At 50.4% G+C, this 18,666-nt stretch overlaps 1 protein-coding gene across 5 annotated transcripts in view, besides 1 other annotated feature; it reads left to right on the forward strand.

Annotated features, from left to right (window-relative positions):
• Igsf3 (immunoglobulin superfamily, member 3) overlaps positions 1 to 18,666 on the forward strand; it is an 86,389-nt gene that overhangs the window by 15,322 nt on the left and 52,401 nt on the right. The window lies entirely within an intron of this gene.
• Positions 2,808 to 7,306: an enhancer, noted in NCBI's record as "VISTA enhancer mm1505". NCBI's record gives its function as "enhancer in: somite[10/12] | limb[12/12] | branchial arch[10/12] | facial mesenchyme[9/12]" and the evidence as "EXISTENCE:transgenic organism evidence [ECO:0001131][PMID:17130149]".

The raw sequence follows: 18,666 nt of genomic DNA on the forward strand, positions 1-18,666 counted from the left end.
GTCGGTGACTTTCGTAATTAATGGTTTAACACTAGACTGTACATCCTTATTCTTACAGAGACTGTATCTGTTACTTCTTGTAGTATTTCAAGGTTCTGGATCTTGCCTGGCACAGGGGTGATATTAAGATGAACCATGTGATGTTACCAGTTTCAAAGGTCAGGAAAGAAGCCAAGTATCAGCCAGGCCATGGGGTTCAACCTAGTACTTGCTCAGTTAATATGTATTGAAGGCTGACTGCATGATCCAGGCGTGTCCAACCTTTAGATATTGCAACGTGACCTTGTCATTTACAAAAGCGATGCCAGAAAATGGCGCAGTCAAGTTTAATAATGCTTTGAATGAGTTTGTGATGTTGTGCTGGGCCATACTCATGCAGGCTGTGGGCTGTGGGTTGCACAGGCCTGCTGGTTTACAGCTTATTTCCTGCAACTCTCTTTAGCCAGGGAACTGTCAGCTACAGTATTTAGAAAGGATCCTCTACACCTCAAGTAGCTAGCATATGTAGTCTGTTGATGCAGCTTGGAGAAATGCGGGCAAGAAGAGATGCTGGAGAGCCTTGCTTCTTCCTATGTGTTTCCCATGAAGTTTTTAGGTCCCTTTATAGCCCCAAGTGGGGATATGTGTATTTGAGGTCTGGGGTGCTGTCAGTAGCCAGAGAATCTGGGAGAGCATGCAGGAAGTTTGCGCTGGAAGGCTGGGTAGTGGTTAGCTGGCCTGGGCAGAGCAAAGAGAAGGAGCTTCATCCAGGACAGCACTCCTGCGCTTGTGCGTGTTCCGGCAGATTGGTGTGGCCACAGAGCTGTGATTTGAATCTTGGCTGTTCCTCAAAGGCCCAGGTGATACAAAGATTGGGTCTCTAGCCTTTGATAATACTGGGAAGCCATGGGACCTTGTAGGGGGCGTGGCTTAATGGGAGAAAGTTAGGTCTTTCGGAGCCATGCTCTTCTTCCTGCGGTTATTTCGTAGCCCCATGAGGCTGGCCCCTTGGTTCTACCTTTGCTCCCTGTGCCTTGCCACGAGCCTGGAGGAAGCAGAAGGACCAAGCAGCTATGACATCTGAAATCTGGAGCTCAAAGGAGCCTTTCTTTCTTCACATTGATTGTCTCAACCATCTGTCACAGTTAGGAGAGCCACAGGTTTCCACAAGATGCTCAGGTGTTTGACGGACATTCACGTTCCTCCTTGTGAGCCTCCTTTGAGCCTGGAGCTTCTGTGTGGTGAGTTATGGGCTGGTTTGGGGCCCACTGGTCCATCAGAGGCAAGAGTTGAACTGAGGGAAAAAGCCCAGCTGGGCCTGTTGGAAGCCCAGCTTCTGGCCAGGGTCCCAGTTCCTATCTGTGGAACTGGGAGTTGGGCCCAGGCTAGAGTTGGATCAGAGCTACCCCAACCTTCTCTTATGAAAACGTCTCTGCATCTGTTAGGATTTCATGGCTGTCTTTGTGGTTTCTGTACACAAATGTCCAATTGTACCACCATGCTATGGTGCTCAGCATTTTCTGACACACACGGGGTAATTTTGAGTTCTGCTCAAGCCCACAGTTATTTGCTGAGCGTCCTCCCATGCCAGCACAGGATGGGGCTGCAGCATGAGGGGAAACGCAGATGTATGACCTGGCCTCTACTGGTCCAGGGACAACTGATTGTTCATGTAACAGCTCTTCTTTTTGCTTCTCTTCCTGCTGGTGGGGCCTAATTTGGTTTGGATGCTGCCTCTGCCTGCATACCACTCCAAGAAAGACGATCCTCCTTCAAGCTCTGGAGTAAGTGCTGACCCATCTAAGCAAGCCACAGCAGTGTGTCCCTCAGATTCGGGCCAATGAAGCTGGCCAACGAGACTTGAGAAGTCTGCTGAGGGATTCTGGGAAAAACGTTTTCTCACAAGAATCATAGGAAAGGGAAAAGCTCCTCCCACTAGATGCTTGGAGATGAGGCAGCTGTTTTGTCACCAGGAGGGAGGCAAGCTTGTCAAGATGGGCAGAGAACAAACTGCGAGGGATTCTGGTGCTTGACTGAGGTCTGTGAGACCGAGCGGTCCAGCCTCCATACTTTCTGTTCTCCGTGTTTATCAGACGAGTTGATATTTTTGACTGCTCATAGTTAGAGGCAACCTATATCAGACACTCCCTGAGTGAGCGTGAAATGGGATTTCTTTTCATAAAACAGTGCCATTCAGATTGTCATCAAAAAGCATATTGTTTGGAGCAAGTGCTCAGCCCTGCAGTAAGCCGGAAAGAGAAGCGGAAAATGCGCTGACGGGGAACACAGGAGCGAGGAGATTGCATCTGGAGTGGATTCTGAAGAAGGGTTAGGATTTGTGTGGAAGAGGAGGGAAGGGGGCATCTGAGGAGGGGGCTAGCATGAGCAGACCTGTTGAGACAGGCATGGATGTGGAAGGGGCACGGACTAGCGGCATTAGGTCTTGATTTCATCATCAGGATTCTACAGTACCTCAGATCGAGCATGTAGACTTAGACGTTTGATTTCTACATGAAGCATTCTGGGCCCTAGGGCAGGGGAGAGGGGAGTGAGCAGGGACCCTGGGGTGGGAATAGGATTAAGGAGCTGTGAACTAGACTGACTGGAAGGGGAGGGGGTCAAAGCTAAGTGGCCAGTGGAAGCATTCATTTGTAGGGGTGAGTTCTGAGTTGGGCGGTGTAGGGAAAGAGGGTGGTGGTGAAGGTACCCCAGGAAGACTGTAAAGGAATAGAGCAGCCATTGAACAGCGGCTTGGCTGCTGAGGGCCAGTGAGATCTGCACGCTGACTCTGGGGGCGTGCGTGTAATGACTTGGAAAATGGCATGCAATGGAAATTTGGAAGCGGTGGATTTTAGGGAGATGGTATTTGGTTTTTGCCACTGGGGCTTTGAGATCCAAGTAAAGAGACCTTGAATTCAGTGAAACAATGAACTATACTCTGAATGAGAGGCCAGGAGCTACTGTGACGTGACAAACCATGGATCTGTAGACATGCTGACCCGTAGAGGACATGCTTGGCAGCGGTTGGTACAGGGTCTGAGTGGCACGTGGTCTTCAGGCTGTGGTTGTTTTCCTTTGCTGCCTGGATTTCCTCAGGGCTCTGCAGCAAAGGAGTGGAGCTTACAGGCCAACTTTATTTTATCCTTGGGAGTCTCAATGTCTTGAACAGCAGGTTTTCAGCCTGGCTTCAGGTCCCTTCAGCTATCCAGGGAGGGAATCCTTGGTCATGAGTGACACGGCTGCTGTCTCCATGGGTCAGTAGAAAGTCAAGTGCCTTGCAGGGGGGCACTATGTGGTGACTGGTATCTGTTGGTGACCATGATAGGCTTGCCAGGCAGGGAAATGTGGAGCTTTAGGAAGAAGCACTAGTCCCAACGAGGCTGAATTTTCACTCACATCTTGTATTTCCCTGCTTTGCAAACATCCAAAAGGCACCCTTTGTTAAAGGGTCTGGAGCCCAGAGCTACGTGCTGTCTGTCAGCTTGCACTCCACACCTAGTTAAGGTGTAACCTGTCTGCTGTCTGGCTCTCATTACTTTCCTAAAAGCACAGGGCCCCGTGAGTGCTGGGGTGGGGGAGGGGGGCACTTGGCATCTGGTTTTCATCAGGCAGCAAGCAAGTGCCCCAGTGCATGTGGGGGAATCTGGCTCTTTAAACAAAGCCAAGGCAGAGGGAGCGAGCCCCTCTCCTTCTCCTTCTTGGCTCTGGGAGCTCCCGTTGTTGACTCCAGAAGCACCCAAAGGCCAGGGAGACAGATGCATTGCACACTGGAGTTGAAAAATGGAAAGATGGGCCCAACACTGTCTGTCTTCCTAATGGAGCACTGTTCCTCCTGCTCTCCCGGAACCCAGAGCATCACAAGTGTTTGTCAAGGCCATCTTGCTCCCTGGCAGCAACTCGTATGTTATGCTCTGAGCTCTCTTGACAGCCCATGTCTAGGTTTAATCCCTGGAATAGGGCAATATGATCAGCCCACCTAGTCTTTAAGTTGTCTGTCTGTCTTTCTAGTCATCCACCCATCCAGCATTCAGCAAACATTTAGAGACAGCAGCATGACTTAGGGCAAATCACTGAGCCCCTTTTCCTAGCCAGTAAATGAGGAGATGTGAGCATTGATGAGTTAGCTGGCTTCCTCGGGGAAAGCACTTGGTCCTGCCCTAGTTGGTGGTAGGCACCATGAGTGTTGGCCAGGCCAGGGTTGCCACCCTCCTCAGCTGATGAGCCACAGGTTGTCTTCAGCATGCTATGGCTATTTGGAGCTTGGACTTATGCCCTAGCACATAGTCTCAAGCCATAAAGATGTGACCTTTGATCATATTGCTACCTCCCTTGGCATTTCATTCTTGTTTCAGACTTTGATAAGGCCATTGTGACCGCACTCCAGAAGTCAGGGCCCATATTTGGTGGCCACTGAGTGCTTGCCAGTCTGGAATGTGACAGGTGAGTGTAGGCAGCGTCCAGGTGGCACTGAAGCATCCTTGTCAGGGCCTCATTGCCTGAGTCTCTGTTGCCCTTCAGTGTGCACTTGCCATTTGAACATTTCTACTTCTACCCTTCTTTGTCTTTCCAGCCTCCTGGCAGTCATGTCCTTTGGCATGGTGGCAGGGATTTCTTTTGTTTGCCATTCTCCCTGTACCCTGAACAGGGCTGATCCCTCATGTCCTCGGCTGTGTGTGAGGCTGGAACCAGCATTGCCCTCCTGAGTGTAGGGCAGTGGTAGAGCACTTAGTAGAGGTGATCTGGGGAAAGTCCGCGATTGATCACTGGGAGGTGGGTGGGGTCGCTCTGCCCTGAGTTAGAGGTGCAGTATAGGCAGGAAATGGGCAGGAAGGCAAGCCCACCCGCAGGCTGTCCTGGCTGGTGGCGGTGGCCTCAGGCATGTTCTCTCAGCGGTCTTTCACATCTCTGCTGAGCTCCATCTTCTGATGACAATTCACTCACTTCTGCCTCTGGCCATCTGTGACACCTGGAATGTGCTTCAACACTGGTTCCAGCTCTCTTTCAGTTAATTGAGGAAATTTGTCTCCCCGTCGGTGAGCCAAGCGCTGCTGTGGTCTTGATGGTTAAGTCGTGTTGTGCTAAGAGGCGTGAGCTCTGCTGCTTGCCGTGTGTGACCTCGTGTGTCCTCAGGTTTTCAAGTTTCTTGAAGTGTCTGGAGCTGTTCTGTGTGGGGCTCATCTCCCACGAAGCCTGAATAAAAAGGCATTCCACTCAAGGCTAGACCAAGGAGTACTCTGTTTGCATTGATGCCTGTGGGAGATGACAGAACTGCTGAAGCCTGTGTGTCCCATGCTGCAGCTGCAGGGGTCAAACGGAACAAGGGGGGGACAAGCTGCAAGTCACAGCGAGTTATGAAGGGAACTTTGTGCTGCACTTGGGGCAGGGCAGGGAGGGCATATGCACAACCCCTCGTTAAGGGTCCAGGAAATGAAATGCTGAAGCCAGCGGTTGACCCTGAGTAGAGGGGTCGGGCTGTTGCCACCAAACTGCTGCTTTGTGCTGTCCCTGTCCCTCACACCCCACCAAGCAGCACTTCTGTGTGTCTTCTGACTTCCATGAGTTCTTGGTTTCCCCACATCTGTGGCTTCCCTGAGTCCAGGGATTTCCCAAGTCCATGGCTTCTGGGCCACATGTTTTCCAACCAGAAGCAGCGGGACATTTGTGTTGCTTCCAGTTTGTGGCTATTAAGAGGGAAGCTGTTGTGACACTTGGGTATTTGAGTGGACTTAGGTTTTTGTTTCTCTTGGGTAAATGCCTGGGGGTGTGATTGCTGCCATCCAGTAACTTTATGCTTAATTTGATAGGGAATATCCAGGCTGTTTTCCAAAGTGGCCATACCAACCCGCACGTTCACCAGTCCTATAAGGAAAGAACCTGAAATCTGACTTAGAACCCAGAGCCTTGCCTGTTAACATTACAGTGTCCCTGGCTGATGAGTGTCCCTGTGCTGTGAGCCTCCCTTTTACCATAGGGTATCAGGGAGAGTGTTAAGTCCCAGGGAGCCAGTCAATGGTGGAGATGTTTCCTTAAGGAAACCCTTAACCAGTACAGGGCTGCTTTCCCCAAAGGCCGCCCCCTCCCGCTGGTTGCTTTCATCTCTGTTATGGCCTTGGCTGTCACTAAGATTCACTGGTGGAGTTGCTCAGATGGGTACCCACTTGTACTCTGTGGACACTGGAACAATCTGTGCTGTGTGGCTCACTTCCCATGTTTTTGTGGGCACCTAAGATGCTGGCTCCTGGCCAGAGATGAAGTTACAGACATCTGAGCGAAGAAGCTATGAGATGTGAGGACACTGCCTTAGCACCTCTGTAGCTGTGTGCGTGTGTGCATGCGTGTGCGCGTGCGTGTGCCCGTGCTGATTGCTGGTGTGCAGGCTGTGAAGGGCTGTCCCTGCTTTATGGCCCATTTCAGGCCTGGCTTTCCCTGTCCAGGGCTCCTCTTGACTGGCAACCAGACTGTAGTTTCCTGCATTGCTTTCCTGCTAGGTCCCTTGTGTTTTGAAAGAGCCAAAACCAGACAGGGGCGCTATCAGGTTACAGCTCCGCTTGGTGTGGAGTCTGAAAAGGAGAGGGAATGTAGGAACATGTGGTTGGATTTACTTTCTTTTTTTTTTTTTCCTTTTCTTATTTGAGGCAGCACTTCCTGAGGGGGGCCACTGATAATTAGGCTCTCTCTGATTCCCGAGGCCCCAGTGAAGTAAAGCACAAATGTTGTTTTCTAAAGGACTGTTGTTGCGGCCAGGCCAGTGTGCCTGCTGTGGAGCTCCTCCTGCAGCCTGTGCGTCTGGAAGCTGCCTCACCAAGCTAATGCATGTTTGAGAAAGACAGAGGCAGGCAAGTGAGTGTGCCTGCCTGCTGGGATGAAGATCTGAGATTGAAAGTTCTTCCTGGCCCCTATTCCTGCCAGTACCAGCAACTGTGGGTTGACCTGGCCTTTCCAGACTTTGCCTTCCTTACCATGGATAGAAGTCCCATTTAGTCTCACAAGGGGAGAGAGAGGATGTGTCACAGCAGAAGCATTTTAACCTATGTGACAGTGTGACATCTAGAGGTGGCCCTGTCTCTGAGCATGTGCTTATTAACTGGAGGCAAAGGCAGCACTCAGAAAGCCACCTACTGTCTCTTCCTGCGACCCATTGGTCCCTGTGCCTGTCCATCCAAGAGGACCGTGTGCCCAGGATTGATTTTGGCAGGCTGGCTTCCTTCTTGCCTTTGAGCATAGGAAGGTGTGGAAATGCCAGTGGCCTGGAAGTATTTGGGAGAAATAGATGTGATGTCACATGGAGGAGAGGTTTCTAGATGGGTCTTGAGAGCAGGGACAGGAAACCTAGGTTCCTGGGTCCTCTCGGGAGTTAGGAGGGGCAAGGGGACCTTGCAGAGGTTGGGCTCACAGTTCCTTTTCTGTAAGATGAGAGAACAGGATCAAATGATCTCATTGCACCAGGGAGTAAAGCTACAGAGAGGTGCTGCCTCCTCTAGCAGCCTCTTGGGTGGGAAGTCCCTGTGATTAGTAGATAATTGCTTCAGGGGCAGAAGTGGGGGTGGGAGGACTGCCCACTTTGGGACAGAGAGGGTCCAGGTAGGGAGATGCTGTCAGACCACACTGGACAGAGGCACCCAAGAAAGATGTTGCTCAGCAGTTTTGCCCATAGGGTCTTGGTGAACGGCCCTGACGATGGCCCTGCTGACATCTGTTCCCAGGGCGCCCAGGCTCTAGCACAGGGAAGTGATGGACACCACTGCCGCAGAAGCCCTTCTGCAGAGCATCCCTGAGCCATGCCCACTGCATGCCAGGGCCCTGGCTTCTGGACACCAGCTGATGGTTTCCGTGTTCCCTGTTCCAGTCCATGGGCTTAGATTCCGTTAGGGCTTTTTCCTTGTGTACCTTCTTGCCTCGTTGAGCCAGTATGCTACTTACTGATGCAAGAACTTTTGTTTCCTTCCAGGGCAAATGTCTTGAATCCCACTCTGGTTGTTTTTTAGATAGGATCTCACTTTGTGGCCCAGGATGGCCTGGAATTCAGTCTTCCTGCCTCAGCCTCTCTTCCCAGTCCTGGGGCACTAATGTGACTCACCTTGCTCTGCTGTTCTGTTTGATGTCTCCCAGCTCCTGCTGGGAGTCCTGACCAACTCCAGCTCCTGGACCCCTTTCATTAGGCTTCAGAATTCTGGTGTTCTTGACCATCATTGCAGTTCCATTTGGAAGATGATCGCTAGACCTCTTATCCTTGCCAAGTGACCCCAGGCTTACCCTCCTCCCCAGAACACAACCAACTCAAATGTCCCTCCCCCCAGATGAAGAATTTTGTATCTATAAATGTGTGTGTGCATCCTCATGTTTTTCCAGACTTGTGTGCAGATGTGGAGGTTAGAGGACAGGTTTCGATAGTGGGTTCTTCCTGGCCCCCCGGTTCTGCTGCTTTGCCGTATGTTTGTGTGTCGCTGGCCTGCGAGCTTCCAGGTGCTTGTCCCGTCTCTGCCTGAGTGCTGGGATTGCAGCTGCTCCCCAGCACACTGTGGGCTCTGGGGATTGTGCTTGGGTTGCTAGGCTCGTGTGGCAAGCAATTTCACATGTGGAGACATTTCTCTGGCCTCTGTTTCAAATAATAATTCAGACAGGTGGGTTTTTAAAATGCAGAATATAAAAACAAATTAAATGGTCTGTATTTCAAATAAAACATTTTAGTGCTAAGAATTTGAGTCCTTCCTTCCTTCCTTCCTTCCTTCCTTCCTTCCTTCCTTCAGGATTTTACTATGTAGACTATGCTTGCTTGAACTTAGAGAGATCTGCCTGTGTCTGTCTCTGACAGTGTATGTCACAGTCCCTGGCTTTAGTGATTTTTTTTTAAAGAAAAGATTTATTTAGTTTTCAAATTCATTTTACTTTTAACTCTGTGTGTGTGTGTGTGTGTGTGTGTATGTGTATGTATGCTTGTGCATAAGAGTGCAGGTGTCCATAGAGGACAGAGGTGTCAGAGTTGGTAGAGATGTAGTTGTGGGTTTCTAATGTGGATGCTAGAAAGTGAACTTAAGAACAGCACATGCTCTTAACCACTGAGCCATCTCTCCAGCTTCAGGGGTTTTATAACACCTCAAAACCTTTTGCTAAGTGTCGCCAGGTTATACAGGGACACTAGGAATGTGAGTTTGCTAGCGTTGGTAACTTCAGAGTGAAAACAACACAACTCACCAACCTCTCCTGGCCTCCCTTTCCCGCCCTTTAGCCTCACCTGCAGACACCACCTCTACTTGTAGACATGTCTGCCTCCCGCTGCCTTCTCTGGACAGCCTGGGCAGGTATATCACAGTTCTCCTTCCTTTACTACTGTGGAAAATGTCAAATGGGTACCAAAAGATAATGAAACTCCATGTGCCTGCTTCTCACAGTTGTCACCTCGTGGCTCAACTTGCTTTACATACGCGCCCCCACCCCCAATGATGTCCAAGAAAATACAAGGTCTGCTAGTGTATTCCCATGTACTGTTCAAAACTCTCGTCTGTTAAGCTGAATGTATTAGGAATTTATTTTTCCACTTAAAAATTCATTTTCAGAGTAACAAGAAGGTAACCTTTCAATCCCACTAGATCAGTGGAAATGTCAAACAATAGTTTGAGTTGCGGAAGACACAAGTTCAGAACACTGGAATGCTGTCTGGGGACTATAAATCAGGGCAGCAGAGTTGCAGAGATCTGAACGGTGCCTGGTGGGGGTGAGAGGTCCCTCGGGGACAGTTAGAAGACTCAAGATTGCACTGGAAAGTCTCGGGCCAGATGAAAGTTCATCGGCTGGAAAATGAGTTCACTGGGCAGCACCCACTGTTAGTATAGCAGGCTCTGACACACAGCAATTGAAACAAATGCTTTGACCTGTGTCAACAGGATTACTGTAGAAAATGCTTCCTCAAGTCAAAAAAGAATGATGCAGAGCGGTACCTGCAGAGTGATGCCATTTTTTGATGGTTTTAAGACATGCAAAGCTCTGCCTTGTTTACGACTGTGCAGTGAAAGTGTAAGTGTGCAAGACTGATAACTATGGCTGCTCTGGGGCAGGCGGGACTGACAGGGTTGGAAAAGTGGCAAAACAGCAACCTGAGCCGAACCTACAGTGTTTTTCCCTCCTGGAGACAAAGCTTAGAGCAGAGGTTCCCAACCTGTGGGTCGTAACCCCTTTGGGGGTCGAATGACTCTTTCACAGGGGTCAGCTAAGACCGCCTGCATATCAGGTATATGAAGTGTTAATGAAATAATTTTATGGTTGGGGTCACCAGAACATGGAGTGTATTAAGGGTCGCAGCATGAGGAAGATTGAGAACCACTGGCCTAGAGCAAAGAGAGCAAAATGTTAGGATTTGGCACACCATGGATGGCATGGGTATTTCATGTTTATACTTTGTGAATGTTTAAAATCTTCCCTATTGAAAAAGTAAGCCAAGCATAGTGGTGCTTGTCTGTAGTCCCGGCTACTCAGAGGGTGGAGGAAGAAGTTTCAGGCCAGTTTGGGCAACGTAGCAAAACCCTGACTCGAAAATAAAGGCTGGTGAGGTGGCCCACTGGGTAAGGCTGATCACCTAGAGTCTGATTCCCAGGACCCAGCTGATTGAAGGAGTGAGCTGACTCCTGTGAGTGTCCCCCGACACCATGTTCTGTGACATGTGCTACGTGCACCTACGTACACGCACCCACCCACATACGTGCATAATAAAGAATTTAAAATAAATGGCTTGAGATGGCTGCTGGATGGGTAGGGTGCATGCGCCTATAGTAGTCTCAGCTATTGAGGGAGGCTGAGGTAGGACCGTTGTAAATTTAAGACCAACCTGATCAAAATAAGCAATGTAGGGGACCCTTATCTCCAAAAAGGGGGATGGGGAAGGGTCACTGTGTCTTCTGGGGCTACTCTCTAGACTGAGGTCAGATAGCGCAGCATCTTTTGGTTTTCTGATCCCGAGGAAGCGAGTTTCTTTATCACCCAAGGATAACTCGTGGCTTTGAGTTCCTAGAGGCCCGTGACTCCAGGTATTTCCTAGCCGTCTGTATCAAGGGGTGGAGAAAGCAGAGTTACACCTCCCGGTGATCTGGGGAAGCCTTGTTGCCGGGTTTTCACCTTTCCTCCTGGAGAAGGTAGGAACAGGGGAGGCAGAAGGCTGAGCCAGGAGTGCTCCAGGCTTCTGCGAGACGGATCTGAAAAGCGGCTTCCGTCTGTCACCTACAGTTGGCTCACACCTGTCTCCACACCTGTGGTTTGCACACAAGTAGGGAGGATGGGTGTGGAAGAAATGGGACTGCACTGAGCCTTGCTGAGGATCAGTAGGCTCCAGACGGGTGAGAAGGAAGGGTTGAATAGATGTTACCCGGTAGAGGATCTGATCTGTCTCTAGCTGCTCACCAACAGGACTTCCCTGGCTGTCCGCACACTCTGCTGCTTCCCGTGTTCACCCACTTCCAGCGTACCCCACATCCCATCTTAGCGGTTGAACTGTTATCCTCAGCTCCACAAGGGCTCTGACCGATCATGTAGAAGGGAATGGTGCTCCTGGTACCTGCTCCTGGGCTGCGAGACCTGTCTGCTCACTTACCCCAGACTCTGGCCAAGGTGTCTCCTGGGTGAGCTTCCCTCCCACCGTACACTGGCACCAGCTCTGCTTTTGTCCTAAATCCCACGCTTGTCTCCTTTCCTGGGACTTCCCTGGGAAGCCACGTGGGTGGAATGGCTCAGGCTGCACATGCTCCGTGGGACCCTGGGCAGATATGCCGGCCCGGCTGGATGTGTGGTATCTCCATGTGTGGCTGAAGTGGAGTTGAATGCAGTCACATGTAAAGCCCTCAGTGGAGGGCCTGGCCTGTCAGAGCCGGTTGCTGTCTTCCCGGTTGTTCCTTCTTCTGTCCCCGCTTCCTTCTGTAGTTTGTCTCTTCCTTCCTCTTCCTCCTTGTTTTTTGGGTTGCCCACAAATGACAATATATGGAAAAACCAGAGCTATGATTTATAGATGGTGGGCTTGGGGGTGATGGCTTTCCGCTCACCAGGTCACAGAATAGTGTTTGGAGGGATCAGTGGAAGTCGGGCAGCAGAGGTGGAGTGGGGCCAGAAAACCAAGTTCATCCCAGCCACCTAGAGGCTCAGGTGGCAGGATTATCTGCAGCTATATCATGAGTTTCTGGCCAGCCTGAGCTACACGAGATACTAATTAAGCCTCGAGTCTCTAGATAAGAACTTTGTACTTGATGTTTATCCCCCCCACATTGGACCTGCCTGGTGGTGATTGGTGGGCTGGATTGATGGAGCCAGTGCAGATATCTCCAAAATTCAGAAAGACCTTGAATACAGCAGAGAAAGAGGGTTTCAGAATTCTGCCTTGGTGTGTCGAGGGAGTCTACTCTTAACTGCATTTTCCTAGTAAGTTTGAAAGTGTCTAGAAAGTGTCTGTGTCTGTTGGCCTTCATGGTCTTAGGAATTAAATCCAGAGTCTCACCATGCTAGTTGAGCACTCTACACCAGGCCATATGCCCAGCCCTTATCTGTATGGTTCTAAAGCAAGAAGGGCAGCTGCTGTTCAGATTGGTAGACAGTTTGGGTCTACTGGACTCAGAATCCAGATACATACTGTGTGCGGTGGAGACTGATGGGATAGTGGGGGGGTGGGGTGTTACTTGGCAGGCATCGCCTGTGCAATGAAGTCCCCAAACAACGCCGTCTTGTGTCCCTGGGTCTGCTGGCTCCATCCTGGTCAGACCTGGAGAGAAACAGTACGCAGTTCTGACAACACACAGAGGGCCATCGACAGGCTGGAGCCTGTTTGTAAGAGGTGGGAAGCAGGGCTGGCCCGTAAGAGCAGACTGTGCCCATGATGTCCTGGAGTGTTGGTACCGGTGCCAGCAGCCTGTTGGTGGACGCACTCAGCTGCTACCCACTGAATAGCTTGTCCCGGATCCAAGACCTCAGAGCCCTGTTGGGGCTGGCTCAAAAGAGGACTTTCTTTTCTTTCCCTCTCTTCTGCTATTCCCCTCCCCCATCCTCTCTCCTCCCTCTTTCTTTCCTCTTTTCCCCCTCTCCCACCTTCTACTCCCTCCCTTCCTCTCCTCTTCCCTCCTACCCGTTCTTCCCCTCTTCTTTCCCTTTCTTTTCCCTCCTCCTTTCTTTCCCTGGCTGGAACCTGGCCTGGGTCTTGCATATGCTAACCAAGCTCTTTACCACTGAGCAATGTCCCCTGTCCCAAAGGAAGAGCCCCTCGTCTGGGCTGTTGTCAGTAGAGACCTTCCTTTCATGGAGAGATGCCTATATAGACAGGACAGTCAAGCTTGCGGCTGTGGGTTGGTTGGGGGGTGGGGGGATGGGGTGGAGGTGGGGAGGGTGGGGGTGGGGTTACTTTACAACTGTGCACCCTAGAAACCCATCCTTCTTCGCACTTAGGCTTTTTGGTCAGGGGACATAAAGGAGATTGAGGGAACTCTTTGGTCAGTGAGGGCAGCTGGCAAACTTACAAGCGTAATCCTACCCCCAAACAATGCTTTTTATAAAATTTCTAGATAAAATGCCCTAATTTGAAAGAGTATTAGCTAGGATTTGAGCTAGCGTGTGAATTGCGTGGTTCCATCTGCTCTGTACCATGGCCCAGTAGATCTGCAGCGCCATTTGTCACACTTTGTTTTAAAGCCTGGAAGATAAATAGTCCTGGATGCTGTCCAGACCCTCCCATGGAATCCTGCATTTGGATCATGGAAGGGGTGGGCGGTGAGAAATCAGGGCTGATCAGGGAAGGGTGCTGTGTTGCCAGCAACACGTACGTGCTGTCCCCTCGTGGGCTTGCTGGTGATTGCCGTGGTGCCTGGTGCCAAGGGGCAGGGCAGACCCCATCCTCTCTAAAGCAGGATGACTACTCGTTCGTTTGTTCATTCATTCATTCATTCAACCAACTGATTTTTTTTTTTTTTTGAGGTCTTATTATATGGGACATTACACCCTAGGGACCGGGGATCTAGTGCCAGTATTTCTAGCCTTTAGATCCAACATGCCACTATATATCACCCTTATTTTATTAGTGACTTAAGCGCCTTTCTTCACACATAGCACTTGAGCTCAGAAGTCTCTAGCCTTTGCTCTTGATTGTTTGAAGCCTTAATGGGAAAGAAGCGATCATGACATGTGGATAGCAGGGTAGACTTGCGACACAGAGAAAGGTAGAGCTAGCTGGGGGAGGGCTCCTTCCCAGGGACTGGGCTCTGGGGACTGGACAGGGTGTGGTTTGATAGGTTGCCTGCAGGGAGGACCTGAGACAAGGAGTGCTGTTGTTTGTACTGCTGGTGTACTGGGCTTGGGGCTGCAGAAGAAAGGCTGGTGATTCATCCCAAAAGCATTTCTATTGGGCACTGACCTCCTGGGGCACAGAGGGGACATGGGATGAGGTAAGATAAGGCTCTGTGTGTTGGTGGCCTTCTTCAACACAGTGAGTAGGTGTGGGGAGAAATTTCAGTGTAGTGTGGACTCACAGCCCTGGAGGACTTCCTAGGGGAGGAAGTGCAGGCCGTTTCCTAGCAGAGTAAACAGAAGGGCTTTAAATTGTTAACTACCCAAAGCATGGAGAACAGGCCTTGTCCCAGGTGAAGGACTTCAAGTGCTTTGAGTTCCCCATCCTGTTGTGGATGCAGGCCAAAGACTCCATGGGCAGGTATTCATTTAATTCTTGCAATGATGGGTCTATGGTTCAATGCGTCCAAAGGATGGGCATTATAGTGTTTGAAGAGGAGCATTCTTGATGTGTGAGCCGTTGCCTTAAGTCGTTTCTGGAACACTGTGGGTGGGAAATAAAAAAGTCTTTTTTTCTCTGTGTGTGTGGGGAGTTGGAAAGGGTGATGTTCTGGAAAGTGGCTGAGACAGCCCCAGGTGCAGGCGCCCGGGAGGTGGCCAGGCTGTGACAGAGGGAGAAGGATGGCCAGGGCTGGCTACCAGGTGTTAGGAATGAGTAGAGGTAGGGCCCATTCTTAAGTGAGGTCAGGGAGGGGAGAACTTAACTGACTCCCGGGGGGCTAGAAAGAGAGCAAGGGGAAGCCACAAGGAAGGACTGTCTGGGGTGCAGGCAGAGCAAGCTGAGGTAGAGAATTTATCTAGTGTCTAGAACTGTGTCTCTAGGTCTTGAGTCCAGTAAGACAGAATGAGTGATGGAGCATCCCCTGCTTAGAGGCAGAAGGAAGACCTTCTTAGTTACCTTTTGTTTTGTTTTGTTTTGTTTTCAACACAGGGTTTCTCTGCGTAGCCCTGGCTGTCCTGGAACTCACTCTGTAGACCAGGCTGACCTCAGAAATCCACCTGCCTCTGCCTCCCAAGTGCTGGGATTAAGGCGTGCGCCACCACTGCCTTAAGCCTTAGTGGCTTTCATGAGCTGGTTCTGGCTCAGGTTGCAGACAGATCTGGGGACCCTGGGAACAGGAGTCCGGGGCTGGCTCAGGCTTCTTCAGAGTATGGTGGACTTAGAGCCAGAATATGCATGGCAGCTCCGGGCTCCAGATGAGCATCCTAGAAATTGCCTGCAGAAATCGTATAGCTGTATATCTAGACTTGAAGTCCCAGCGTGTGACTTCTGCTAGGATCCTAGCTCGTCAGACTGCACGGGGCCCACCTCTCTGGCTGGCCAGGAATCAGTGTCTGTCACCAGTCAGCTGTGTGAGGAAGCGGGCTCGTTGAGAAGCATACCCTTGGCTTAGGTGGGGAAATGGCGTGACCAGGGGAGCTGCCTCATTGCATGGTAGAAGTAGAGGAACCTGCAAGGCATTGGCCAAGGCTTGGTGGTGCCAGGAGACAGGAAAGCAGCAGACGACCTGGGGCTGAGTGGGGGATGGAGGAAGTCAGGAGGCATCCTGGGCACGAGCCAGGGTAGACGTGGGTGTTTGATGTGGGCAAGTGAGGCGGGCTGGGTCAGCCAGTGCTCTTGTTTTCTAGGGTTTTCTCTGCTTGCTCTAGCTACCCCCTCAACCTCTAGTTTCTTTCTTCCCTTTTCTTTTCTTTTCTTTTCTTTTCTTTTCTTTTCTTTTCTTTTCTTTCTTTTTTGTTTTTTTTTTTTGTTACCCAAAGTTTTTCTTTTTTAAGCAGTATTTTATTAGAAAAGGTTTAAAATTATTTTTGCCCATTTTTACCCTCTCCCTGGTTTACTTTAGCTGGAATTTTTATTCATGTATTTTTGAGTAGGCAATGCATGCACGCTCGTGTTCTTACCTAAAAGGAGTGTAAGAAAGCTGGGTGGGGGAGACACAAGCCTTTTACCCCATCACGTGGGAGGCAGAGGCAGGTGGATCTCTCTGAGATTAAGGCCAGCCAGGTTCACAGTGTGTTCCAAGGAGCAGCATAGTGGGACCCTGCCTCAAAAAAACAAAAACAAAACAAAACCAAAAACCAAAAACCAAAAACAAAACCAAAATGTAATCAGGTCTGGATTAAGTCCGAACGCTCCCCACATCTGGGTTCTGTGTATGCCCTCCACCAGTGTTAACTCTTTCGTCAACTGCCCACAGCTGAGCTGAGCCCATCTTGAGCCTTTGGCTTCAGCCCCCCTAGCATGGAAGCCTTGCCAGGGCCATAGGCATCCCCTCCAGACCAGGCTACCCATCTTCAGAGAAGGCAGAGGCTGCAGGCTCAGGGATATCTCAGCTCTGGATTCTGCCCAGCCGTTCCCAAACCTGCAGTTCTAAGTGTTGCGGCTTCTAACTCCAGTCAGAGCCTTCCACGCTGTTCTTCATCTGGCTCTCTGTGGTTTCTCAGAGTTGTTTTGATCCCGAGACCATGAGTCTGCACGTCCCCCTCCCATCACGTAAGGGAGAGTCTTTTTTCTGGCAGAGAGGAGTGTGTAAGTTAGGAAACACAGGTGCTTTGAATTGCACAGTTCTTGGAATTAACAGTCTTGGAGCTCAGATGAGATTTTTAAGGATTATCTATGTTCCTTTTTTTTTTTTTTTTTTAAAAAAAAAATAGGTATACAGAGAATTCATCCCTAGAAAGTAACGTATAATGTCACATCTCCACCCCTGCAACACACAATGTCCTCACACTCAAAGGAACCCCGGTGGAATAGTATGTGGTAGATTGTGACATTCTGTGAGGCTCCTCCCCCAACCAATATCCTGGAAGAGGAGGGAAACGCTCGATTCAGCTATGAGAGGAATGCTTGCGCCTTGGGCATCCACAGTAGCTGGATTGTGGGACTGTGTGCCCTGCCTAGGCCCGGGGCTGACTTCTTAGCTGGCCTTCAAAGGACAGATCGCCATTGAACTCTGGGCAATACCCAAAAGTAGCTCGAGGAAGCCGAGAGCTGTGTTTCTGCAGTGCGCACCATCGATCCATAGCATTTGAAGCTATTTTTCTCTGCAAGCGTCCACAAAATTCATTACTTTACAATGAGCCTGGCAGGGACTGCGGCAGCAGGGAAACTCTACACGGGTCCCAGGCGCTCTCTCTCTCTCTCTCCTGGAATTTCGCCTTGGCAGGTAAATCAAATACCCAGTAAACACACTTGTGAACTTCTCCAAAGCCGCTTCTGTCCGTGGCCTTGGCTGTCCCTCGCGGGTGGCCTTTCATTTTCCTGGGCTTGGCCTGCTTCCCCCATGCACTGGGGTTGAGCCCTGTGGCTGTACAGGTATGGCCAGCTAATCCTGCCAGACAAGGTCAGAAACAATTAATGGGCATAATCTCTCTTTTTTTTTTTTTTTTTTTTTTTACCTGCTAGAGCCAGACTTTCTTTGGTGTCTCTCCTAAGTCTGGAGAAAGGACTGAGAGGAGAATTGAACTTACCCTTCGGATGCACATACCCATTCACTGCTCTGTGCTGCCCCCCACCCCGCCCCCGGGCTGCTCGTTATGAACGCTGAAGCCTTAGGTGGCGGTTATGTTGGAGATGCTGCTTAAATGCTATCTCTCGCGCACTGCCCGATAGCAGTCTGCCTTGTTGCCGCCTCGGGGTGCTGGCCCCCTCCTCAGATCCCTATCTTACCTTGCTGTACACAAAAGAGCTCCTCTCTGGGGGTTCTGAGTTTTGGTTCTCAAAAAAAAAAAAAAGAAAAAAAGAAAAAAAAAGCATTTCAGACGTGCAGCCCCGTCAGAGTGTCAGTCTTTACAGCTGTCAGTCATTCGTGGGATTGTTTTCTCTCCCTCGCCCCGTTTGGCATGGTGTGTATATGCTGCTGGAGATGGAATCCAGTCCTCTCCCCTAGAGTAAGCGCATGGCCTGCCACTGAGGCCACCCCCTCCCTCCTGCCAGGGTTATTTTCCAATATGAATGCCTCCTCTCTGTGAGCACTTTCTTGGTTGAATGTGTAAATTTGGAGTGCACTGCTTTCCAGGAACAGGCCCTGCCTTGGTGACTGACTCTTCCTCTGTCTTGACCTTTGTGGCCAGCCAAGCTCTGTGGGAGCTTCAGGGTATGCAGCTGGTAGGGACCGTGAGGGGATGGATGGCAGGTATTTTAAAGTGGCCTTGAATTGGCTGTCTTCTGGCATCCTCCTGCAGTCGATGGGCAGGTTATTGTGGCCTGTGAAGGCACCTGCTGTCAGAGTGCTTGCCCTCCTGTCAGCTCTGTGACTTGTCTCTTCTCCTTCTGCCTTGCTGAGTGCTGACTGCAGATGATGGTTTTTAGAGCTGCAAGGCCCGGTGGATCTCTTCCCTGCAGCAGTCACTCAAAACCTGGGAGGAGTTCCTGAAGGCTCT

This window comes from Mus musculus, chromosome 3, assembly GCF_000001635.26.
Source record: "Mus musculus strain C57BL/6J chromosome 3, GRCm38.p6 C57BL/6J".
Classification (NCBI taxonomy): domain Eukaryota; kingdom Metazoa; phylum Chordata; class Mammalia; order Rodentia; family Muridae; genus Mus; species Mus musculus.